Here is a 27,784-nt window from a genome sequence, read left to right on the forward strand (position 1 = left end):
GGACCCAGAACCCTGGCAACACCACCTCCCACGTCACTCTCCTCATCACTAGTTTCCCGCATAGTGGGGGAAGCTGTAGATGTCTCCTCCACTTCTTTGTTGGGCAAGAGCTGCTGACTGTCCTCTATTAGATCGTCCTCACTGAATAGTGGAGCTGAACCAACAGCATAAGATACTTCTTTAGGGGAGGGAACAGCATAGGACAGAGGCAATGGGAGGACAGGGACTGCTCCCGGGCCATGCTAACTGAGGGCTGTGTCTGAGGAACCCATCGACTGTTGACTGGCGGTATCAGATACCACTTGTGATGAAGTGGATGACAGAGTTAACCACGGCAGGTTACTGGTCAACACACGACTGCTAGCTGATACCGGGAGTTCAGGCTTCTCACTACGACTCCTGCTTCCACTTGACCCTAGTTTGCTTTGACCTCTGCCTGATGAATTTAACCCTCTGCCACTCCTCTTTGCACTTCCTGGCACTTCTCTGCCTGACATACTTAGTGCGTATATGAGGGGAGTACAATACGCTTCACTGCGCTTAAAACAGTATTTGTCTAGAACAGAAGCAGGTGTGTACTTTTGACTGTCCTTTCACAGTATCTAGGCCCTTGACAGATTACCAGGTACAAAATAGTACACTACTTAGATGTAGGTATGTGGTATGCACTTATGATGGCAGAAAAATGAACTACAGTACCCTTAAAAAAGAATCTGAGTAAAAACACCAGCCGGTGAGTAATTTTGCATGGGCTTTCATAGTATCTAGGTCCTTGACAGATTAACAGGTTCAAAATTGTACACTACTCAGATGTACGTATGTGGTATGCCCTTATGAAGGCAGAAAAATGTGTTACAGTACACTTAAAAAAGTATCTGAGTGCAACACCAGCCGGTGAGTGCTTTTTCCTGGGCTTTCACAGTATCTAGGCCCTTGACAGATTAACAGGTACAAAATAGTACACTACTTAAATGTAGGTATGTGGTATGCACTTATGAGGGTAGAAAAATGTGCTACAGTAGGCAAAATAAACATATTGGAGTAAAACACCAGCCGATTATTACTTTTGGCTGTCCTTTCACAGTATGTAGGCCCTTGACAGATTAACAGGTACAAAATAGCACACTACTTAGATGTAGGTATGTGGTATGCACTTATGAGGGCAGAAAAATTTGCTATAGTGTGCTTAAAAAACATATTTTTGCACAACACCAGCAGTACACAACAGAGCTGCAGCACACAGTCACTGTGTAATAAATACAAATTTGCACTCTTTCACAGACTATTAGGAATGGACTGCTGGGTATGTATTATGCCGTCTACAGACTAGTATAACCAGCAGACCATTTGTGGTGGAACAAACAGGGCAGAAAAATGCTGTACAGTATGCTTAAAAAAACATATTGGAGTAAAACACCAGCCGGTGATTACTTTTGGCTGTCCTTTCACATTATGTAGGCCCTTGACAGATCAACAGGTACAAAATAGTACACCTCTTAGATGTAGGTATGTGGTATGCATTTATGAGAGCAGAAAAATGTGCAACAGTACGCTTAAAAAACTTATTGGAGGAAAACACCAGCCAGTGATTACTTTTGGCTGTCCTTTCACAGTATGTAGGCCCTTGACAGATTAACAGGTACAAAATAGTAGACCACTTAGATGTAGGTATGTGGTATGCCCTTATGAGAGCAGAAAAATGCGCTACAGCAAGCTTAAAAAAACTTGGGCTGATGGCGATGGGCTGATGGCAAACTATGGCCACGGGCCCACAGAGGGGGCTCGGCATGCCACCTGTGGGACGCGTGCCATAGGTTCGCCATCACTGATTTATAGCAATCATTTGATTGCTAATACTGTTCAGTGCTATGCATTGGGCATAGCACTGATCATCGTTGTCGGTGATCTTCTGCTCAGGTCTGCTCAATCTCAGACCAGAACAGAAGACTCCAGGAGACAGACAAAGGCAGGTGAGGGGACCTCTGTCCGCCACTTTAGATGATCGGATCCCAGTGGCAGCACCGCGGGCAAATGAATCATACAATATAACGACCGTATTGCCGCAGATGCCGTGATCTGTATTGATCACGGCATCTGAGGGGTTAATAGCAGACATCAGTGTGTTTGCTGATGTTCGCCATTACCGGCGGGTCCCTTGCTGCTGATAGCAGCCGGGACCTGCCACGCATGATGCCAGCACCGGTCTGGTGCTTGTGTCATGTATAGGACATGAATGTACGTCCTGGTGCGTTAAGTACCAGGGCACCAGGATGTACACTTAAGTTCTATGTTGTTAAGGATTTAAAAAGATCTCTAAAAAATGAAATAAGCCATCAGATTGGTTGCTATGTCTGAACATAGCCATGCGGACAAAGATTACAGTTTTTTAATACCTTTTAATGGACGGAGTAATCAGGTCAGTGGACGTTTGGCAAATGTCCAGTGCGGAATACGTCATATTACTGGTAAAATACTTATATTCCTTAAAAAGATATAAACTTAGTTCCACTTTTTTTCCATTTTAATAATACTAATCCATATTAATGTATCTTCCAGTTTATCATGCAAAGTATGTGTAATCATTTATTCTGTTTTAAAATTTGCCTTTGCCTTTTTTATTTTAAGTGCAGGGTTTTTCATTTATATCCACTTTAGGTACTTTAGAAAAGTTATAATGTCAAAATGTTTTAATTAACATCTGTTCTTTATTCAGAAAGGTCTCCTTTATACAAATCACTTTAGATTCATGATCTTTTCGGTGTCAAACATGCACAAAAAGTTTCTTCATTCTGTTGCTCATATTAGACTTGGAAATGCTTAACTGAGTCATATGCTGATGGACCTCATTTGGCATTCTGCAATCCCTTTCACACTTGTTTATCGAGTGCCTTATTTTCCCTTCACGTCAACTGGCTGAACTGATAAATAGTACTTGGTAGGACACAAATTTACATGCTAACTATGTATTGATTTTGCTGTGTGCTTGAACCCCAGAAATTGAAATGCAGCCACTATGTAATACTGAGCTGACACAAAGCATAGCACATAAAACTGAAGGGAGGATTATACAATTAGTCAAAATAGTAGAAAACACCAAAGATGCTTTTTAATACATTTTAAGGTGGCCCTGTGGGTAAAACTGCAGATGGGAGACTGTATGCACTTTCTATGAGAAATGTCCCTTTTTTTTTTACCCGTCAAGGACTGAGCCCTTTTTCACCTTATGGACTCAGCCCTTTTTTGCAATTCTGACCACTGTCACTTTATGCATTAATAACTCTGGGATGCTATTACTGATTATTCTGATACCGAGACAGTTTTTTCGTGACATATTCTACTTTATGATAGTGGTAAATTTTCATCATTACTTGCATCCTTTCTTGGTGAAAAATCCCAAAATTTCATGAAAATTTTGAACATTTTGCATTTTTCTAACTTTGAAACTCTCTGCTTGTAAGGAAATGGATATTGCAAATAAATTAGATATTTATTCACATATACAATATGTCTACTTTATGTTTGCATCATAAAGTTGACATGTTTTTACTTTTGGAAGACATCAGAGGGCTTCAAAGTTCAGCAGCAATTTTCCACAACATTTTCAAAATCAGAATTTTTCAGGGACTAGTTCAGTTTTGAAGTGGATTTGAGGGGTCTTCTTATTAGATAGACCCCATAAATGACCCCCATTATAAAAATTGCACCCCCCCCAAAGTATTCAAAATGACATTCAGAAAGTGTGTTAACCCTTTAGGTGCTTCACAGGAATAGCAGCAAGGTAAAGGAGAAAATTCAAAATTTTCATTTTTCACACTCGCATGGTCTTGTAGACCCAGTTTTTGAAATTATACAAGGGTTAAAAGGAGAAAAAGCCCCCAAAAATTTGTAACCCAATTTCTCTCGAGTAAGGAAATACCTCACATGTGGATGTCAAGTGCTCTGTGGGTGCACTACAAGGCTCAGAAGGGAAGGAGCGACAATGGGATTTTGGAGAGTGAGTATTTCTGAAATGGTTTTTGGGAGGTATGTCACATTTAGGAAGCCCCTATGGTGCCAGAAAAGCAAAAAAAAAAAACACATAGCATACTATTTAGTAAACTACACCCCCCAAGGAATGTAACAAGGGGTCCGCTGAGCCTTAACACCCCACAGGTGTTTGACGACTTTTTGTTAAAGTCGAATGTGTAAATGAATTTATTTATTTTTCACTAAAATGCTGGTTTTCCCCCAAATTTTACATTTTACAAGGGGTTATAGGAGAAAATTCCCCCCAAAATTTGTAACACCATCTCTGAGTATAGAAATACCCCATGTGTGGACGTCAAGTGCTCTGCTGACGCGCTACAGAAGAAGTCACATTTGGCTTTTGGAAAGCAAATTTTGCAGAAATTGTTTTTAGGAAGCCCCTATGGTGCCAGAACAGCAAAAAAACTAAACAAAACACATGGCATACTATTTTTGAAACTACAACCCTCAAGGAACGTAACAAGGCATACAGTGAGCCTTAACACCCCACAGGTGCTTGACAAATTTCTGATAAAGTTGGACATGAAAATGAAAAATTAGATTATTTTCACTAAAATGCTGGTGTTATCCCAAATTTTTCATTTTCACAAGGGGTAATTGGGGAAAAAGCCTCCCAAAATTTGTAACCCCATGGAAATACCCCATATGTGGATGTAAAGTGCTCTGTGGGCGAACTACAATGCTCTGAAAAGGAGGAGCGCCATTGAGCATTTGGTGGGAGAATTTAGTTGGAATAGAAGTGGGAGGCCATGTGTGTTTACAAAGCCCCCACGGTGCCAGAACAGTGTACCGCCCACATGTGACCCCATTTTGGAAACTACACCCCTCACAGAATTTAATAAGGGGTGCAGTGAACATTTACACCCCACTGGCGTTTGACAGATCTTTGGAACAGTGGGCTGTGCAAATGAAAAATAACATTTTTCATTTTCACGGACCACTGTTCCAAAAATCTGTCAGACACCTGTGGGGCGTAAATGCGCACTGTACCCCTTATTAGAGAAATGTACCCCTGTTCTTTCCTTTTTAACAAGGCCTCTGCAAAATGAAAGAAACGATCTGATTGGGCAACTTTTCCTTTGGACAGGTTTTGCTATGGACATATCTATGATGGTAGCATGTGCTATATATTGCTATCGGCCAGAGCAGTGCACATATGAAGGGGTGCAGCAGGGCATATATAGAGAGGTTTACAGCAGGGCACATGTAGGGGGGGGGGTTTACAGCAGGGCAGATATAGGGGGAATTTACAGCAGGTAAAATATAGGGGGAATTTACAGCAGGCAAAATATAGGGGGGTTTACAGCAAGGTACATATAGAGGGGTGTACAGCAAGGGAGATTAGTCCTTTTCTTTTCCCTTGTCCCAACCTACTTGAAAAGCTGGGGTCAAATGCCAATAGGTAGTGTCAGAATCAAAATCAGAAACCAGAGTAGGGTCAAAAGACAAGCCAGGGGTCAGATTATCAGGAACATCAGTAGCAGAAATTGAAGTCAAGGCAGAAGAATCAGGCAAACAGGCAAGTAGTTGGTACATAGAAGCTCCAGCAGAGATACCACCCACTGGCATTTGTTTAAATCTGGCACATATGAACAAGCATGAGACACTTTGGCCTGTGCTTGACTGGCCCAGTGTCCTAGCTCCCTAACTAACCCCACTGTCAGCGAGGCTGGTAGCCAAAGCTGTTGGGGCCACAGAAGCCAGGGGCCACAGAAGCTGAGGCTACCCCTTTAACATGACTGGGTATGTTACAAATATGTATGATGAATAATGCATAATTGAAGATTTTCCTACCCTTGGTGAAGGAAAATATAAATTTTATTAAAGACAAGACGCGAGTATTATGCTTAAAACCTCTTTTACTCACTCAGCAGCAAAAGAAATGAATATGTATATATAAGAATAAACAGAAAAAACTTTGATAACAAAGGTATGGCGTAGCCAAACATGTTGTCATATTCAGTGTCCATTCAGAGTATGAAGACAGGTATAATAGTGACAGTTGCCCATATTTCTTCCTCTTCTTTGCAGCGAAGAAACTATTCAATACAGAATCATGCTACGGTAACAAATTCCAAAACGAAACAGTCTTTACCATGTCTACATACTAAAGGATGTTTACCAATAGGTAACGAGTCTATAAGAGAATGTCTAGCCGAGATAGCTAAACGATATAAATTGATGGTGCGGTAAGCTTTACCATCATCAAAACAGGTGGATAAAAAATGTAAGATGTTAAAAAGAGACGTTTGAAAGGGATCCAAATCCCGCTAAGAGCACCAATGAAGCCAAATTTTCCAGGCTTATCTGTAAGCATATTTGGTGCCTGGAGCCCATGCATCTGATAAGAGTTCTGTAGTTGTGAAAGAAAGTGGTGAGATTGGCCTGGGATGCCCGAAATTAACCAAGCGACAAGAGTCAATTGATCCGACAGGATTAATGGATGAAAGTTGCCTAGAGGGTCCTGGAGGAGATCCTGGGAAGTAGGGAGAATTAGAGGATAGTCTATTAAAAGATCTAGGAGTTGAGGAAACACAGGTTGAGTTGGCCACCAAGGAGTGATGAGAACGAGAGTTGATTTCCGAAGGGAAGTTTGAAAGAGTAGATGAGGAACGAGATTGAAAGGGGAAAACGTGTATAGGGCTTCCGGAGGCCAAAATTGGAGGAAAGCATCCACTCCTATTGCTTCTGGATCTGGTTTCCAACTGAAGAACTGTTGAAGCTGACAATTCAGACGAGAAGCGAACATGTCGAGATGAAGTGGACCCCATATTTGATTGATTTGTTGAAAAACTTTTGGGAGAAGGTTCCAATCACTGAAATCCGTGAGAAATCTGGAATTCCAATCTGCAATAGAGTTGCAGATCCCTGGAAGGTATTCCGCCTTCAGAGTAATATGTCTGTCTAGACAAAAATGGCAGAAATCTTTGGCAATATCGGCAAGGGCCTTGGAAGTTGTTCCACCAAGATGATTGATATATTGGACAGCCGATATGTTGTCCATGCGAAGTAAAACACAACAGTGAGAGGAATTCTTCGCAAAACTTTTTACTGCGAATGACCCAGCCAAAAGCTCTAAGCAGTTGATATGAAGGGTAGATTCGGAAGTAGAATATTTCCCTCCAGTAAAGAGGGAGTAGCAACGAGCACCCCAGCCCATTAGACTTGCATCTGATTCTATTATAAGGTCCGGATTGGGATTGAAAATTGCCTTTCCATTCCAATTCTGAATGGAGATAGCCACGAAAGAAGTTCTTCCTTGGCGTCTGATAAAAGGGGAACGTAGTTTGAGTATCCCAGACCTTCTCTCAAATGACGAATCTTCAGACGCTGAAGAGCTCGATAATGTAGAGGGGCTGGAAAGACAGCTTGAATGGAAGCTGAGAGGAGACCCACAATCCGAGCAATCGTTCTCAGAGAGATAAGATCTTTGTGAAGAATTTGGCGAATCTCCTTGCGGATAGTTTTTAGTCTTCTGGGAGGAAGACTTAGAGTGGTCGACTGGGTGTTGATCATAAAGCCCAGGAATTCCATCTCTTGAGAAGGTTGGAGAATGGATTTCTTGTGATTGATCAGAAAACCCAGATTGGTTAGAAGGGACAGAGTCCATTCTTTGTGCAAGAGTAGAAGTGATTGTGTTTGAGCCATAAGGAGAATATCGTCTAGATAAATAATCAGACAAGCACCTCGGCTTCTTAGAAGGGCCACAATTGGTTTTAGAAGTTTGGTGAAACATCATGGGGCTAATGCTAGTCCGAATGGGAGGCAAGTGAATTGCCATTTTTGATCGTTCCAAAGAAATTGGAGCAGAAGAAGTAATGGAATTCTCAGCTCACCCTCCAGGGCCCCAGGCGCACGGACTGTGCGAGGCAGCACCACTTTAGCAAAACAAGAAACTGGATGTCCAGCGCCAGGATTTGTGCAAAACAGATTCTTTAATGCTTAAAATGCCATAACAGGGGTCAAGGTGACGCGTTTCAGGTGCGTTAGCACCCTTAATCGTACATAAGATAAAACCACATTTGTCTAGGTATATATAGAGGAAATTACATGGTTCTCCCAGGTGGAAGGATGAGGTGATTGCTCACATGACCAACCTCCTGGAGTCCAGGCATTAACCCCTTACAACCACAAACTAAAATATACATAGTATAACATACAAAAGTATTAGTTAAGACAAAAGTACACACTTGAGGGCATACATATGTTGCAAGGTGAAAAGAACTTATTAAATGTAGAAAAATTATTATTCAATTCTTAAATATGCATTCATATGTATGTAACCTAAAGTGTGTAAAAACGCACACATGTCAAGGAAACCTGTGTGAATAGGTCATAATCACTTCAAAAAGGGATTTTGAGGAAAGATATGCATGGTTGTATAGATGTATTAGATAGAATTTCTGTTAAATTAACAAAATCTATATATGGAAAAAATATATTTTATATTTTATATAATACAAAGATAAACACAGATGCATCTCTCACTATTGTTTAAGCCCGATTTCTGGACTCCAATATGCTGCTATATTAGACATGGTATGTCTGTAGTGTATGTAAAAAATTATATATTAAATTGTAGCAAAAAAGTATAGCAAAAATGGTAACAGATGAATAGCGAAACCATATGTGAATATATGGATACAGATATAATATCTGCTACTTCCAAAATCGTAAGGGCAAAAACTGCAGAAAACTATAGCAAAAAGAACTTTCAACAAAAGATAGTCTAGATATAATATTTAATACTGATTTAATATTCAATAATATAGAATAACATCTTGTCTTTTGTTTAAACCCTGAGGCGCCCTGGTCCCCAATTTGATGATCCAGTATACCTCACGGTTCAACAATTTCTGTCTATGATTACCGCCGCGTTTGGGCAAAAAAACTTTTTCAATGGCAGATAAATGAATGGAGGAAAAATCTCCGTTGTGGTGTTGGGCACAATGCAGTGATACAGATGAAACACTTCTAGAATTAAAGTGAGGTATATCTGATAAATGTTTTCTGATACGGGTTTTGAGACTATTAGTGGTGCACCCCACATACTGTACTTTGCACGTCACACACGACAGGAGATACACCACGTATTTAGTATTACAGTTGATATATTGTCTAATATGATATGTCGCTCCTGTCGCGTATGACGTAACTACAGATGTGGGGGACAAAATGTTACAGCAGATGCAACGGGTGTGTCCGCATCTGTAAATACCTACAGTTTTCAACCAGGTAGGTGAAATTGTAGTGTGGGAGGAAAAAAGTGATGGTGAAATAGTCTGACCGAGTGTGGGAGCACGTTTAGCCACACACCGAAAACCTGCATGCATAGTATCTGAAAGCTGAGGGTCAGATGAAATCAATGGTATGTATTTTTTTATGATGTTACAAATCTGTGGAAATTGAAGACTATATTGCGTAGAAAAAACCATTGGTTTAGAGGTGCTATTGTCTGTTATTCTCGGGTGTTGGTTTTTAAGAAGACGATCTCGGTTCCTGGATCGGGCAATGTTGTTTGCACGATCCAGTGACCACTGTGGATACCCTCTATGGCGAAGGCGTTCAGATAACGCATTCATTTCAACAGAAAAATCCATATCCCTAGTGCAATTCTGTCTGGTTCGAATAGCTTCTCCAATAGGGAGGTTATGGATGACATGTGGGGGGTGACACGAACGTGCATGTAAGATGGAATTTACAGCAGTATCTTTGCGATAAGTAGAAGATATAATTTTTTTAGAATCCGTGTCACCCCTCATGGTCACATCCAAAAAAGACACGTTAGAAATACAATGATTGACTGTAAAGCGTAAGTTCAGCATATTAGAGTTCAAAAAATCTTTAAAACAGTCTAAATCTATAGCATCACCCCTCCATATAAATAGCAAATCATCAATATATCTGCCATACCAATATATATTGGACTTGAACACATTAGAAGATGAGTATAAATACATACTTTCCCAGTAAGCCATGTATATATTAGCTATGGAGGGGGAGAAACGTGCGCCCATCGGGGCCCCGGTGGTCTGCAGGAAGAACTGATCATCAAACATAAAAAAGTTGTGAGTGAGTAAATAATCCAAAACGATGATCATATATTCCTGCAGACCAGCGGGGTATTCAGAATATGTGGTCAAAAACCAACTCATAGCAGTTGTTGCCTGGCTGTGGGGAATTACAGAATAAAGTGAAGTTACATCAGCTGTAATCCACGTTAGTCCCTCAGACCACTCTAAACTTTCTACTGCTGACAGAAGATGTTTTGTATCCTGGATATATCCAGGCATAGTTGGAACGAGTGGTTGGAGGAGATTATCCAGCCAGGCAGATAGGTTCTCATTAAGGGAACCTATCCCAGCAACTATGGGTCTGACAGGAGGGGGGAAACAATTGTTGTGTATCTTGGGGAGTGAATGGAAGATAGCTGTAACTGGGTGTTCAATTTTAATATAATCTGCTTCAGATTTAGATATAAATCCATTCTGCTCCCCAAGATCCACAAGTTCTCTTAGTTGCTCCTTAAAAATGGAACACGGGTTGCTGGATAACGGTCTATAGGTTGTAACATCTGACAGTAATTCTAAATTTAATTTTTTATATAGACCGGCATCCAGCAACACCACTGCTCCCCCCTTGTCAGCTTGCCGTACGACCAGATCGGACATATTAGATATGTCCTTCAAGGCCGCACGCTCCTGAAAAGAAAGATTGGAACTAGTGGTAGTTTTGGACTGAGATAGAACAGTCAGGTCACGCTCTACAGCTTCCTGAAAAAAATCAAGGGACTGTGTGCGCGACATGACTGGATAAAAATGAGGATTTTTAGTTGCAAACTTAGGGATAGATTGTTGCATAGAAAAAGAGGGTTCATGCATATGTTGTAGTTCAGATAAGGCACATAATTCTGCAAATGAACAACGTAAAACACATTCGACACCATTGTGAGGAAGCATGGAATTAACATCATGACCCTCTAATACGTTGCTATCCTGACTATTGCCCAAAAATTCTACCTCACTAGTGGCCATAGGATTGTCCATCTGAAAAAAATGTTTACGTATAGTAATCCCTCTCACAAATTTATTCACATCTAGTAAGGTAGAAAACAAATCAAAAGACCGAGTAGGAGAAAACGATAATCCTCTTGATAATAAAGTAATATGATGTGTAGACAGTACCTTTTCAGATAGATTGTATACAGGGATTGTTAGTTCCTCTTGCGATTCCGCTGCGGATTCCTTCTTCTGTTTGGCAGAGCAATGTTTTCTGCCACCCCGTCGTTTTTTGACGGCTTGGATTTAACAGATGCTGATGGGTTTTGAGGAATAGTGGTGATGGAATTGCCTGGGCGAAAGAAATCGGTGGTTTCTGGAGCGGAGTCTGACGAATCCATTTCTGTGGAACTGAAATTCACTCTCTGCGCACTCTTGCTGCGACGATGATGTTTGAATTTCCTTAGAATTGAACGGGGAGTGCCCGATTTTGTGTCAGTTTGAGGCCAGATGTAGACATTGTTCATCTTATAATCCTGCATATCTCGTAGTAGTTTGGACTGTTTTATGTCCATAATCGTGGCTTCCAATTTGTCCAGATTTTCCTGGATTTTCTTATCTAAATCCCTGAATGCAGAGTTGTCTTCAAATTGTGCAACAGTACTTTGTAGTGTAGTAATATTTATCTGGATGTCTTTCAAAGCGTTCTCCTCGTGTTTTATGAGGAGTTTGATGAAACGCAGTGATGAATCAGTTAGAATCTCTTCCCACTCTATTTTGAAGGCATCACAGTATATGGTGGAAGGAAATTTCCTGATCCTGAGTCCACGTGGGATCATTTTATCATCAAAGTATTTTTGCAATGTAGATATGTCCCATGTGAGTCTCAGCTCCTGTATGAGTGCGGTTTCCAACTGGGACATGTGAATGCGTAGGTCCACGACCTCCTGCTTTTCTTGGCTAGCACTGTTTAACATAGTGTTGATTTTCAACGCACGAGCCTTCCGATCCTCAGCAGACTTCAAACACGCGCTGGTATTCATATTCCCAGCCGGTGTGCTGGTGGTCATTGTCTCGGAAGGTAGGGGCAGGGAATAAATCCCCAGGGGAGCACGAGATGCAGAGCCTTAGTGACAACAGAAGAAGTAATGGAATTCTCAGCTCACCCTCCAGGGCCCCAGGCGCACGGACTGTGCGAGGCAGCACCACTTTAGCAGAACAAGAAACTGGATTCGTGCAAAACAGATTCTGGAGATACATTTGAAAGGATGGATGTATTGGAATGGTGAGATAGGCATCTTTTAGGTCTACCTTGATTAATCAATCATCTTTTAGTAACATATCTCTTAAGAGATGGATGCCTTCCATCTTGAAATGTCTGTACACAACATAATTGTTGAGTAGACTTAAGTTGATAACGGGACTGTGACCTCCGTCTTTCTTTTTTACTAGGAATAGGTTGCTGAGAAAACCTAGAGAATTCATGGGGACAGCAACAATGGCATTTTTTTGAGATGAGATCCTCCACTTCTGAATTGATCAGAGCCTGATCTATTTTTGAGAATTGAATTGGGTGGGGGAGATAACTTTGGATGGGTGGAGAGGTAAATTCTATCAGGAAACCTGATACAGTATTTAGTATCCATAAGTCGGAAGTAATCATACTCCAATTTTTCTAAAAATGTATGATTCTTCCTCCCAATGGGAGATGTGTGAAAGAATGGAGATGACTTACCTGAAGATGATCTTGCTTTAGGGACTCCTCTCTGGTTCCTGGCTCTCCATGGTCTTCCACGGTACAGAAAGAATGGTGTTGGAATTGTTTGTGGGGCCTGATATGATTGGTTGGTGTGGTAGGAGCCTTTAAAATTTTGTCTGTTTGGAAGGGATCGGCCGGGGAAGCGACTCCTTCCTTTCTCGGCCCGACCAAAAACTCGATTAGAGAAAACCTTTTTAAGTGAAGATTGGGCTTTATTAATGGATGAAAACAATCTAACATATTTGCCCATTTCATGAATGAAATCATCTCCGAATAACAAACCTTCTGTAGGTTTTTCGGGATCTTTAGTTGCCAGATTGGTAATTTGGGGATCTTTTTTCATCAAAACAGAACATTTATGTTCTACTGAAAGCGCCGAGTTGGCGTTTCCGAATATACAAACAGCACGTTGTGCCCATCCTAATAAAACTTCTCTGTCAACGGGTCTATTGTTGGTGGAGGATTGCTCGACCAGATCAAATATTTTTGTTAGAGAACCAATGAGGTCCATTAGCTTGTCCTGGCAAGCGCGGAAACTTCTATCCAAACCCTTTTTGGGGTTTTTCCCCGATTTCATGAGGAATTTAGTTAGGACAGGGTCTAATTCTGGAGTAATTGCCGATTTGTGTGGTAGAGATGGTCTTGGGCACACGGCTTTCATTTTATTGCGAGTGGCTCTATCTAAGCTTTTGCACACTCTAGCAGACATGAACTTAGCCACTTTAGCGGTAGGAAGCCATTTCCCCGATCTGGGATGGCGGATCAAAGCGGGATCAAAATAGGATTGATCTGAGTCTACTGGAATGCAATCTTCCTGAATTTCAGGGTCGTCAGCTAATTCTCCACTCTCTTCGGAGGAGTAATCAGATTCAATAGTTACTTCATTAAAAGTGAGGGATACATCTGAATCAGCAGAATTGGATTCATTATAAGAATCCGATTTAGATCTTTTAGTGGCTTTTTTGTCCCTTTTAGAAATAGCTTCCTCATGGGATGAAGGTATGGGGTGTTTCTGACTGACACTAGTAGAATGGCCCATCTTAGATCTTTTGTGATGAGAGGAATGTTGACATGTCCCTTTAGAGGATTTTTCGGAGGGAACATTGTCGTCTGCAATATGACGGCATTTCGCCTTAGCCTTTTTTGGGATATGGAAACCCTTTGCTAATTTTGAAACTGATGTTTCAGGGGACCAATATATATCAGTGGGAGTAACAGGTCCAGGGAGTTCATTAGAAGGACCATCTTTAGATAATGCCATAGACATGGATTTATTGATACTATCTTGCAAAATAGAGATAGCAGAGTAGACTGATTGAGCTACTGACTCGTCCACAGCTGATTGAAGGTGATCAGGGATCTTATTGTCAGAGGATAAGGATGATGGACGTGCATCCCTGGAAGGGATTCTAGTATCCTCAGAAACATCCATGACAGTAAAATATTTTTAAGTTATTGAAGGGGCAATAAAAAATAAGAATTCTCCAGAGAATTAAGGTTTGCTGACTATAGGTAAGACTGATTAACCCTTAAGGTCAATTTGCAAGAAATAATTTTTTTTTTAGTAATATGAATTAAAATATATCTAATGTTCAATATATATTTAGTAAGCTTAGATGAAAATTGTATGAAATAGGGATATAATCTGTTTAGACAAGTGCGCAATGAAGTTCCGATGTTGTTCTGACAGGATTCTGACAGCGTTTGAAATCTGACAGGACTCGTGCTCGCTGTGACGCAGGTGATCACCACACTGCGTAGTATCGCGAGAACGACTGTTGAAGTCTCACAGAAGAAGGAAAGATGGCCGCCGTGACGCAGAAGAAAATAGGATGTGAAGAAGAAGACTGCGCAGGCAGGGAACAAGATGCGGGATCGCAGGAGAGATAGTAGAACAAGAAGTAAAGGTAAGTGAACGGGAGGCACAAAATAATATAAATAGAAGTCACTAGGAGAACAAAGAGAATATCTATTGAAAATAACGATATCTGAATGGAGGAATAATGTGTAAATACAGAGATGATAAAAGGAACAAACGGCATTAATAATATATATTAAGTAAGTATTAAATTAAGTAGTTAATTAGGGGAAACAGAGGAGAGAAAAAGTGGAGGGGGAGGGGAGGGGAGGGGGAGGAAAAATGAATATATATATATATATATATATATATATATATAAAGTCCATATAAAGCAGCACATCCAGTTTGGGTGAGGTGGGTGCAGGCACAATTGAACCTTGGTGCTCTGGTTCCTCTTGATAGTTAAAGTATGACGGCAGCACACCAAAGTAGTGAATCAATAAAGTGTTATTTTATTCCAGGGATATAGAGACAACGTTTCAGCGGTCTCTCAGCGGTCTCTTGAGAGACCGCTGAAACGTTGTCTCTATATCCCTGGAATAAAATAACACTTTATTGATTCACTACTTTGGTGTGCTGCCGTCATACTTTAACTATATATATATATATATATATATATATATATATATATGTATATATAAATATATATATTTTATTAAAATACAAATATATATATATATATATATATATAGGAAAAGAGTATAAATATTGGTAAATATGTGATGAACAGTAATATGAAATGTAATAAAAGGGGTATATATATATATATATATATATATATATATATATATATATATATATATATATATGGTAACTTAATGAAATATTGCAAAAACAAGGAGAACGTAAATACTCATCTATATGTACTGCTGAGTGTCACGATTCGGCTAGCTGGATGTGGATCCTCTGTGTCAGTGAGGGATTGGCGGGATGGTCTTGCTGCGGCGGTAGCAACCAGGTTGTATCCACCGGCAACGGCTCAACCTCGCTGACTGCTGAGAAGGCGTGGGACAGAAGGACTAGGCAGAGGCAAGGTCAGACGTAGCAGAAGGTCGGGGCAGGCGGCAAGGTTCGTAGTCAATGTGGATAGCAGAAGATCTGGAAACACAGGCTATGGACAACACTAAATGCTTTCACTGGCAGAAGGCAACAAGATCCGGCAAGGAAGTGCAGGGGAAGTGAGGTAATATAGCCAAGGAGCAGGTGGAAGCTAATTAGGCTAATTGGGCCAGGCACCAATCATTGGTGCACTGGCCCTTTAAATCTTAGAGAGCTGGCGCGCGCGCGCCCTAAGGAGCGGAGCCGTGCGCGCCAGGACATGACAGCCGGGGGCCGGGACAGGTGAGTGACTTGGGATGCGATTCGCGAGCGGGCGCGTCCCGCTATGCGAATCGCATCCCCGCCGGCAATGTCAGTGCAGCGCTCCCGGTCAGCGGGTCTGACCGGGGCGCTGCAGAGAGAGGAACGCCGTGAGCGCTCCGGGGAGGAGCCGGGACCCGGAGCGCTCGGCGTAACACTGAGCAGCAAAAGAAGAGGAAGAAATATGGGCAACTCTCACTATTATACCTGTCTTCATACTTTGATTGAACACTGAATATGACAACATGTTTGGCTACGCCATACCTTTGTTATCAAAGTTTTTTCTGTTTATTCTTATATATATTATATATACATATTCATTTCTTTTGCTGCTGAGTGAGTAAAAGAGGTTTTAAGCATAATAAGAAGCGTCTTGTATTTACATAAAATTAAGTTATTCTGTTGTATACTCACTACTTTAATATCTAATTCTGATAAATCATCAGTAAAAGTTGGTATGTTGGTATTTAGCAATACATTTTGTTGGAGTGTTAGTTATTTTGCTACAAATCAGATGAGTGTACTTGGCAGAGACCTGTCCCTTTGGGTGGATTTAAAGGCATCAATAATTGAGTTATGGGTACTAGAGGTGAGGAAAAGTAGTTGTTGAGAGGATGTTGGGTTTTAGAGATGTTGGAGGGGATTTATCAAAGCTGTCTATTTCCTGCATCAATATAGACCAAACTACAGAGCATTAGGCTGGTCTATTTTATCAAAAGTTGCACGGCTCTTGATAAATTCTGTGCACAGACTTCGGGATCTATGGTTTAGACTTTATTTAAACCTGCTCCAGCATGGTTTCGCCCAAATGTCGCGTCTGATAAATTTAGCACCAATGCATTTTTTCATCTAAAATAGCCTAGAATGCATTATGTACTAAAAATCGTCTAAAGAAAAAGTTGCACGTATTTAGGCTGCGACTTTCTGTGCGACAATTTTAGACGGGGAAAAACAGTCTAAATCCTTTGATAAATCTCCCACGTTGTGTTTATAGTACAGTGTTTTGAAGGAGTAAAGAGCATTTTGTAGATTTAAGTCATTGACATTCAGTACTTCAGCTTCAATCTAACATCCCACCACCTCTACAGTCAGAAATGCCACAAAGGCTTATCTGTCACAAGATCAGCATAACCTTTGCTCTGTTAGACTATCTTTAATACGCTGAGATGCCACCTGATGGAGGAGAATCACTATCTGGGATAAAGTCCTACTACTCTAACACCGATGATATTACAAATATCTAAAAAAAAAAATTTTAGCAAGTTTATGTGAGGGGAGGTGGAAACTGCAAGAAGTGGGTCTTCTTTTCTTTTTTTTTCCTGCATATATAATCACTAGTGATGAGCGGCACATGCCATTTTTGAGTTCGTAATATTTTGCAAATATATGGACGAATATTCGTCCTATGGTCGTGAAATTTTCATATTCACTATGTTCGTTCTCTTTTTTTTTTTCCCATGGGAAAATTTGTAATGAAATTCGCACATTTCGCATACGCAATTATATCTCCCCTAAAAGAAGGGAGGGATCAGTGTCCAGTCTGGAAGTGCCAATATTCGCATAAATATTCGCATAAATTCGCATTAAAAAAATGAATAAAAAAAAGAATATTTGTCATTAAGAATATATCACTATATTCTAAATATTTACGAAATCACGAAGTGCCGGTATTCGTGGGTAAAAATCGCAATTGGAATATTCGTGCTCAACACTAATAATCACCACTGCGTTGTCTTTGGACATTTCTCCACTTTGTGACTTAAATGCCTTCTGGCATCTAGATATTTGACATATTAATAAAGTTTGTATGGATGAACAGAGACATATGTCCATTTAAATTCCTTTGTGACTCCAAATCTAGCAATCAGAATAAATCCCTGGGTCAATGACCCTTCTCCAGAGAAGTAATATATCCTGTAATGTTATTACTCTCCAAAAATGTATCTAGGCACCTTTTTGAAGTGAGTTCAACCTGTCTGCTTCCTCTGGCACTGGGTTTCATAGTGTCAATGCTTTTTTAGTAAAACAACTCTTTCTATTTTGGTGTATAACCTTTATTTTACCTCTAGGCACAGAGGATGCTCCCTTCATACAGTCTTGGGTATAAATAAGTCATGAAAGAGATCCTTGTATTGCTCTTTTCTACAGTGGTAGAACTGTTTATATTTTAGTGTTGGAGTACATCTATGCCCTTTTTGATGCTCTGCTTGGTCTTTTCCTTGGGAGCATCTTCCTTGCACTGGTTGCTACAGTTAAATTTACTACTAAAATTCCAAAGTCTGTTTTAATGGCACCTTTACCCAATGTTTTGGTAAATAATCTTGGCCTGGAGTTTGTCTTTCTATGTGCATAATCTTACATTTATCAGTCTTGAACCTCATCTGCCACTGCCCATCCTAAGTCTCCAACCTATCCAAATCATTTTGTAAGAATATACTTTCCTCTTTTGTATTAGCCACTGTACACAGTTTAGAGTCCTTTACAGTGTCATTTAAAAATACATTAAAAATGATGGGGTCCCAAAACTGACCCATATGTTCCCTTTGTAATAACAGTGACTCGATCAGGGTATGTACCATTGATAACCAACCTCTATTTCCTATCACTGAGCCAGTTATCTACCCACTTTAACACATTTTCCATTGTCAGAGCATTCTTATGATATGTACTTACCTATTATGTGGCACAATATCAAATGCTTTGGGAAGATCAAGTGATTTGTCACAGTCCAGACTTACACTCACCTCCTCACAAAAGGCAATCAGGTTAGTTTCACAGGACCGACTCTTCCTACACTCATGCTGATATGGATGTGTCTTGCTAGCAGTTCTATCTTTTGTAACACTCACGTTTCAGAAGACAGGAACCTCCCGTGGATGTGGATCCACTGGACCTGTGTAGCAGATGACTTGGACCGTACCAGGGAGCGGAGTCTAAGGTGCTGCTGGTTTTCACCAGAGCCTGCCGCAAAGCGCGATGGACTTGCTGCGACAGGCAGCACCCAGGTCGCTACCCCTGGCACGGCTCAACCACACAGGCAGCTGAGGAGATAAAAGGCACAGGAGGGATAAGACAGCTCATAGTCAGGATAGCAGAAGGCCAGGGCAGGCGGCACAGTAGCGAAGTCAGGAACGTAGCAAATGGTCAGTAGGCAGGCGACAAGGAACAAGGTCAGGTCACGGAGCAAAGGATCAAATATACGGCAAGGCAATAACAGGAATGCTTTCTCTCAGGCTCAAAGTAACAACGATCTGGCAGGGAAGGGAGGAGGATGGAGGAATTTATCAATGAGCCACAGGTGAATTACACTAATGAGTGCACTGGCCCTTCAAATCTTAAAGGGGTATTCAAGGCCAAAACTTTTTTTTATATATCAACTGGCTCCGGAAAGTTAAACAGATTTGTAAATTACTTCTATTAAAAAATCTTAATCCTTCCAATAGTTATTAGCTTCTGAAGTTGAGTTGCTGTTTTCTGTCTAACTGCTTTCTGATGACTCACGTCCCAGGAGCTGTGCAGCTCTTCAGAAGCTAATAACTATTGGAAGGGTTAAGATTTTTTAATAGAAGTAATTTACAAATCTGTTTAACTTTCCAGAGCCAGTTGATATAGAAAAAAAGTTTTTGCCTGGAATACACCTTTAAAGCTCCGGTTCACGCGTGTCCTAGGGAATGGGGACACGTGTGCCGGAGCAGAGAGGCAGAGGCAGGGGCAGGAGAAGCACCAGGTGAGTGACAGAGTGGGGCTAGCATCCGGGCGTGTCCAGCGATTCGAGTCCCAGCCCCACCGGCAGAAGCAGGTAACGGGACCATGCACTCACGGCCACCATGTAATAACTGGGTGTCCTTGATCTGAAGTAGCCTTTCTGATATTCTTTCCTCTACATATTTGGTCTATAAAGTTATGGTAAATTGTTTATTATTGAGCCAAAAGTGCCAAACTGACCATTTAAATAAATCCTACGAAAAATGTCTTTATATTTTAATATATAAGAAGAATGAATATGTTGCCAACAATTTAGAAAAAGTAAACAATTCTTCAGAAAAATACAGAATGGGTTCCTTTCTTCTGCTGAAAAGTAAGCTGTCTAGGGAATTAAGTTTTCGCCATTAGATACCAAAAGGTATCAAAGATATAACAGAGAGCTTGTATGTGCATCTAGAAAACATCTTTTTAACTTTCTGTTCTTATTTTGAATAGGATCACAAATAATGCTAAAGCACAGTTAGCCACACATAAAATATATAATCCAGAGAGCTTTGAACAAAGTTCCACAAAACTGTCAACAAAATGATCTAAGACAACTATTGTTTTGTTTTTGTATTTTTTCTACAAGCCAACAAAATAAATGGGAGCTAAGATATAAAAAAAAAAGAATTGATTTTTAGAAAGAAAACTTGTGGTGATTCTGGTTTGATCAGTAACCTCTTTCATAATTAAACCTGTTCTGACGTCAATCACTTCTAAAAAAATATTTATTTAGGTGACCTTGCAATGGGAAATTCAACTCGTTGGCACACAATTCCCTTACTGAACTCTGAAACACAATCACTGAAAATGTTGTGGTTTGTGGTGCTTTATCTCCTATTATTAGACTTACTTAAAAAAAAGTTTCACTGGGACTTTAAATTTAGCTACAATGAGTAATGTACCATGATTAGCCCATTGACGTAAATGCTTATAAATATAGAATTCCATTTCCAAAGCTCTCCAAATATATTCCATGATATGGAAAGGGTGATAACGTTATTGACGTTCTATCTTTCTATTAAAACACTCATATTAAAGGGATGTTTCCATCCTTATAACCAGTTTTATAAATTGTAGGGCATGGAAAGTTATACACTTTGGTGAATTTATACAATTTACAAGCTTGTTTAGGCTACAGACCACCTCTCCTCATTCTGAAGCAGTGGATGGGCTGGTGCTGACATCAAACACTCTCTCTGCACAGAGCAGGAGAGGAACATTATCTGCCCGAAGCTTTATCTTTATATAAGTATATTCCCTGGCACGTGGGCTCCATTGCTTGTGTGCAAACTCTACTACCTCAGTGAGTCATGAAACATGCTAGTAGCTTGCACACAACCAGAGAATTCTGTGTGTCTGAAGTGCTAATCGCATAGCAAGAGCACCCCCTGCTAAAAGCAGGAAGAGAGAGGAGGCTCTTCTCTCGTATCCCAGCCGGACCCGGCCGGCATCTCATTCCTTTGAATGAGCTGACCAGAGTCAGATAGAGACTCTGGTCAGTTCATTTTTGCCCCGTATCTGGTTTTGTGACCGGACTTAAAACCGGCTGATTCCTTTCTTCTCCACCAAGCAATAGAGTATGTGCAGCTCAGTAATGGAATCAGAGGGTCTAATGAATGATCCAGTGGTCCTTTGTGTGGCCCATTTCCAAAATATGGTACAGATTTATGTATTCATTGATCTATGATTTTTTTTTCATATTATGCATGCAGCCCAACCTGCTGGCTGCATGTTTTAGAGCAGGATGAGCTGAAGAGATTGATATATAGTCCTGTCAGAAAATTTCAGTATGCACACTATAATAGGCAAGGCTGGAAATCGAATGACTCCTAAGGATAGAAAGAACATACATTTATATAAATAAATTACAAAAAAAATACTAAATGTTTTTCTATAAAGCCTATGTATTAATCTGCTTCCTATTAGACACTATATTAAACTGCATTAATGTAAAAAATAGGTTTGCAATTGTCTGAAGACAAGCTGTAAAATACTTAACATTTTCACCCTTGTCCTCTGGTCAATTCTTCTTTTTTCTGCTGGGGAATTGCCAGTTAGTCTCATATACATGACAGTGTTGGCTTATAGCCCTACAAACTGTTATCTAGTGCATATAGCATTACTGTCTATACTAGGCCAACCAAAATAAGACATATGTATCCTATAAAACAACCTTTCTGAAAAAAGATCCCCCCCCCCAAAAAAAAAAAAAACTCATGAGGTAGTACACAATAATTATGTCAGAGGGAAGGGATATTAGAGCTCTGAAAAAAATGGTTTAAACAGGTTAGATTTAATCCCTAAAAAGACCAGAACAATTTTTGTTCTTGCACTTTCCCTGTTTTTTCTCTCCTTGCTTTTTAATAGACATGTCTCTTTTTATTTTATTTTTTGCAGGACCAATACTTTGTAATGCAAGTCAATGCACAGAAAACTATCAGGTTTGGCCACTGAAAATGAATTGACTGAGATGCAGGAAAATTCAAATAGGCTTTTTTTTCCCACAGGGTGGATCAAGAAAAAATTGCGGTGATTATGGTGGGTGGCGTTATTTCTTTTTACCTCATATGTTGGATCTTGTACTCTGTAATTTTTTTTATTTCTCCAAAACATATGCTTTGAAACAGAGAAAAAAATGATGTGTGAGGTGGAAAAAAAGCAATTTTACAAATTGGAGTCGGGGGCGGGGTCTTCTTTTTTACACATTCACCTTGTGATCAAACTAACATTTTATCTTGATTCTTTAGGTCTACACAATTACAACAATACCCATTTTGTATAGTTCCTGTAATTTGTGGGTTTTATCGGTGCTGTTTTGGTATAAACCAGACTTTCACTCCATTTTTTTTCTAGGATGTAATGTGAAAAAAATTAAATAAATCCCAATTCTGATTTACGCCATTCACTGTAAGGGATAAATAATATTATGTTTTAATATTTTAGACAATGCCGCAAATGTTATGTTAAAGGGGTTATCCAGGAAAAAACATTTTTTTATAAATCAACTCGCTCCAGAAAGCTAAACAGATTTGTAAATTACTTCTATTAAAAAATCTTTCAGTACTTATGAGCTGCTGAAGTTGAATTGTTCTTTTCTATCTAAGTGCTCTCTGATGACACGTGTCTTGGGAGCTGTCCAGAGTAGAAGCAAACTCCCATAGGAACTGCACAGAGCAGAATAGGTTTGCTATGGGAATTTGCTTCTACGCTGTACAGCTCCCGAGACACGTGTCATCAGAGAGCACTTAGACAGAAAAGAATAACTCAACTTCAGCAGCTGATAATTATTGTAAGGATTAAGATTTTTTAATAGAAGTAATTTACAAATCTGTTTAACTTTCTGGAGCCAGTTGATCTAAAAAAAAAAAATGTTTTCCTGGAATACCCCTTTAGCATTTTTCTTGTATGGAAAATGGGGAAAAGGGGGGTGATGTGATGCAAACTTTTAAAGTGTACCTGTCAGATCCCACAAAAAAACATAACTGTTAGATGTTACTCAGTTCCTAATGCTGATCATTTACATATAGTTTTTATGTCTCTATCATCCATTTTTCACAAAATAATTGCATATTAAAGCTGCTTACTGTCTTTTCAATTCTCTTGTGGAGGGGGCGTGTCCTTATCTGGCCTGCACAGTGCATGGCTCATCTTTCTCCCTGATTCACCGTTCTGGGAAGCGAGCCTGGAAGCCCTCCTCTGTAACCCGTTTCTCTGCTGTACATGTTAAAGAGAAAGAAAGAATGATTATTGGAGATTGCCTGTACTCTACCATCAAAGACAATATGGTGAGTGTATAACTTAGATCTTCCTAAATTAGCGCATAGTTTTACTGTTAACAGTACAGTTGTTTCTTGATGCATATACATTTTCTATCTGTTCTATATGTTTCTTTGTCATTCATGTGTGCCATCCTTTAGCAGTCCTGTAATTCTGGGACTTTTTTTAAATAATAGTCTAAGGTACAGTGTTTGGATATTTTTTTTTTTAACAGCAGTGTTGCCTTCAGCTGTGTGCTACAGATTTTTCAAAACTACAACTCCCAGCATGCACAGACATCCTTTGGCTGTCCAGGAATGCTTGGAGTTGTAGTTTGGAACAGCTGGAGGCACATGATTGGTAAAACTCTGTTACAGTGTCACGATGCCGGCTGGCAGGTAGTGGATCCTCTGTGCCAGAGAGGGATTGGCGAGGACCGCGCTAGTGGACCGGTTCTAAGTCACTACTGGTTTTCACCAGAGCCCGCCGCAAAGCGGGATGGTCTTGCTGCGGCGGTAGTGACCAGGTCGTATCCACTAGCAACGGCTCACCTCTCTGACTGCTGAAGATAGGCGAAGTACAAGGGAGTAGACAGAAGCAAGGTCAGACGTAGCAGAAGGTCGGGGGCAGGCGGCAAGGTTCGTAGTCAGGGTGGATAGCAGAAGTTCTGGTACACAGGCTTTAGACACACAAAACGCTTTCACTAGGCACAAGGGCAACAAGATCCGGCCAGGAAGTGCAAGGGAGGAGACCAGATATAGCCAGGGAGCAGGTGGAAGCCAATTAAGCAAATTGGGCCAGGCACCAATCATTGGTGCACTGGCCCTTTAAGTCTCAGGGAGCTGGCGCGCGCGCGCCCTAGAGAGCGGAGCCGCGCGCGCCAGCACATGACAGCAGGGGACGGGAACGGGTAAGTGACCTGGGATGCGATTCGCGAGCGGGCGCGTCCCGCTGTGCGAATCGCATCCCCAACGGCCATGACAGTGCAGCGCTCCCGGTCAGCGGGACTGACCGGGGAGCTGCAGGGAGAAAGACGCCGTGAGCGCTCCGGGGAGGAGCGGGGACCCGGAGCGCTAGGCGTAACATACAGCAGTGTTGCTGCAAGCTGTGTTCCTCCTACAGCCTTGTCTCAGCCATCAGCCATCTCTTGTCCATGACCAACGGACAAGTTGATGCTGCTGTAGGACTCGTCAGTGTCCCAGGAGATATGGGGACCCCTAAAAACCTTTATTATTATTATTATTTATATTTTTAACACTTTATTAGGGGACTTGTATGAACAATTTATAGATTCTTCATACGGATTAATGCAGTTGAACTGCATTGATCTATGTGATCTATTTTCAGAGGATCTGCAGCTACAGAGGCTAAGGTAACAGTGAACAGTAGATCAGCTGCCTCCCCCCCTCCTGTTGGTTGCGCAGAAGGGGGCATTGGTAATGGGGGCTGTGGCATGGGGTGATCAACATCTCTATGCCATCAGGGTGTTGCGATATAAATGGTTAATATAAAAGCTGGCTTTGGCGATCGCTGCATGCTAGATATTAGCAGTGGCCCCCAGCTACTGATATCAAATGTTGGCCTTGCAGTATGGTGCTGGTTCGAGTCAAGAGGCCACGCCTTTTATCCTTAATGCTCCCCATGATGTGTACACATCTATTTATCCTGTGCCATAATTATTTACACTGTAGTAAGCTTTTTAGCATTACAATGCTTATTTTCAAAAGTATGCTCCAAAGCTAAAAGTGTAACTATAAAAGATAAACCTGCAAAAAAAAAAATTGCCTGGAACTCGATGACTGGAAGTCAATATTTTGCCAATTCTTACGTCATAGTGGCGAGGTATTCCCAGTGTCCACATTGACTGCTGTACAGATGAATGCTGGAAGGCTCAGATTTGATCTGTAATGAAGAAAACAGTTGGGGAGATTTATCAAAACCTGTGCAGAGGAAGAGTGGTCCAGTTGCCCATAGCAACCAATCAGATTGCTTCTTTAATTTTTCACAGGCCTCTTTAGAGGTTGCTATGGGCAACTGCACCACTCTTCCTCTGCACAGGTTTTGATAAATCTCCCCCAGTGTGTGTTTATTTTCAGAAAATCCCATCCATTTGCTCTTGTGGTTGTTACACGCAGTAAATAAATGCATCCTTAGGAGGAAAATAGGAAAACATCTTCTGTTTTGCCTGAGTAAAAAAAAAAAAAAAAAAGAAAGATTTAGATTTGGTTTGACTGGTCTGACTTAGCAACTCATTGGAATAATAAATGAGTCATTGGATCACTATGTCATCTAATTGTTTGGTTTCTGCAGACCAAATAGCTGAGTGTATGCAAATAGTCCTCCTCCTCAGATCAATAAGGGAAAGATCCTAACAAATGGCACCACATTCACACAAGGTCGCGTTTATAGTTGATAAGACAAAATGTGTTTAAAAGATATGTTAATGTAATCTAACAAAATATAAGCTGTGCAGATGAACCTTGTGTGTAGTTACTGTACGTAGTAAATAACATTGTGCTAAATTCAAGAAAACCCAAGGATAAATAACACTGGACTCTGAATGATGTCTCTAAAGGGGAACTGTCATGAGACGTGCACTTTTATATTGAGACAAAGTAATAGAATCACAGAACTTTATCATTTTCTTCTCCCCCTATTAAAATAAGACAGGAGTGAGAAAAGATGTTTCAGTCACAAATGTTTGCCTATTTGTCATGGCACAATTTATTTGTTTTCTGCTTTTGAATTCAGGGACATCTTTCCTACATGACACGATCATTGACATTTTTTTTATCTACTGGAAATGAAAATACATGGAAAAGGTGACTACGCTGTTGAGTTTGATGTATTGAATTAAACAGTGTTGTCTTCTAGAAGGCCAAAGACAAAGAAAGCTACATTAGTGTCAGGAAAGATCATCTTTAGAGATACACATCTGTAGAGGATCCTGTCTGTTAAGTAGTTTATTTGAAATGCTATGTCACAGAGCAATATCTATTCCACATAACACATTTATTTTAGGTTGAACGTCATACACTAGCTAGTTCTGGAATATACTAAAAATGCTTAACCCCTTAAAGGGGTACTCCGCCCCTAGACATCTTATCCCCTATTCAAAGGAGGATAAGGCTGTCACGCCCCCTCCCACAGACTTGCATTAAGGGGGCAGGCCATGATGTCATGAGGGGTGGAGCCATGATATCACGATGTTCCGGCCCCTGTATCACCCGTCATTACGCGCAAAGCGAGTTTGCTCTGTGCAGTAATGACAGCGGGGTGGTGCAGCCAAGATCCCGGGGGTCCCCAGCAGCGGAACCCCTGCAATCAGACATCTTATCCCCTATCCTTTGGATAAGGGGTAAGATGTCTAGGGGAGGAATACCCCTTTAAGGACTGAGGCTTTTACTGTTTTTGCACTTTAGTTTTTTCCTCCTTACCTTTAAAAAATCATAATTCTTCCAATTTTGCACCTAACAATCCATATGATGGCTTATTTTTTGCACCACCAATTCTACTTTGTAATGACATCAGTCATTTTACCCAAAAATCTATGGCGAAACAGAAAAAAAATCATTGTACGACAAAATTTAAGAAAACATTTTGGAATTTTCACGGGCTTCCATTTCTAAGCAGTAAATTTTTCGGTAAAAATAACACTTTTTTATTTTATTTTGTAGGTCCATAAGATTAAAATTATACCCTACTTATATAGGTTTGATTTTGTCTTACTTCTGTAAAAAATCATAACTACATGGACGAAAATTTATACGTTTAATATTGTCATCTTCTGACCCCTATTACTTTTTTATTTTTCTGCGTACGGGGCAGTATGAGGGCTCATCCTTTGCGACATGATCTGAAGTTATTAGCGGTGCCACTTTTGTATTGATCAGACTTTTTGATCACTTTTTATACATTTTTTCATTATATAAAAAGTGACCAATTTGGAATTTTTTTGCGCGAGCGCCATTGACCGTGAGGTTTAATTAATTATATATTTTTATAAATATGACATTTCTGCACACGGCGATACCACATATGTTTATTTTTATTTACACCAGGTTTTTTTTTGATGGGAAAAGGGGGTGATTTAAACTAGTGGCTATAATAGTATATCACAGTTTAAGGTCTGGTCACAAGCTGCGTTGGTCCAGTTGGGACAGGGGAGCGCCATAGGCTGTGAATGCAGTCTTAGAAGGTTCCAATGCATGCCACTGTCGTGAATAATTGTAGCGCTGGGGGTGCCTCCCACTGGGGACCCATTACTCATCTCTACT

The 27,784-nt window shown here is 40.4% G+C and overlaps 1 long non-coding RNA gene across 1 annotated transcript in view; it reads right to left on the bottom strand.

The window, feature by feature from the left end:
- Nucleotides 1-25,440, bottom strand: part of LOC130272678 (uncharacterized) — a 71,404-nt gene extending 45,964 nt beyond the window's left edge. Inside the window, exons 1-2 of the long non-coding RNA XR_008843684.1 lie at nt 25,336-25,440; nt 23,336-23,465 (exon numbers count right to left, since the gene is read on the bottom strand). This is a non-coding gene — a long non-coding RNA (uncharacterized LOC130272678). The remainder of the gene's footprint in view (nt 1-23,335; nt 23,466-25,335) is intronic.
- Between the last annotated feature and the right edge of the window lie 2,344 nt (nt 25,441-27,784).

The sequence above is a fragment of the Hyla sarda genome, chromosome 5 (genome assembly GCF_029499605.1).
Source record: "Hyla sarda isolate aHylSar1 chromosome 5, aHylSar1.hap1, whole genome shotgun sequence".
NCBI lineage: Eukaryota > Metazoa > Chordata > Amphibia > Anura > Hylidae > Hyla > Hyla sarda.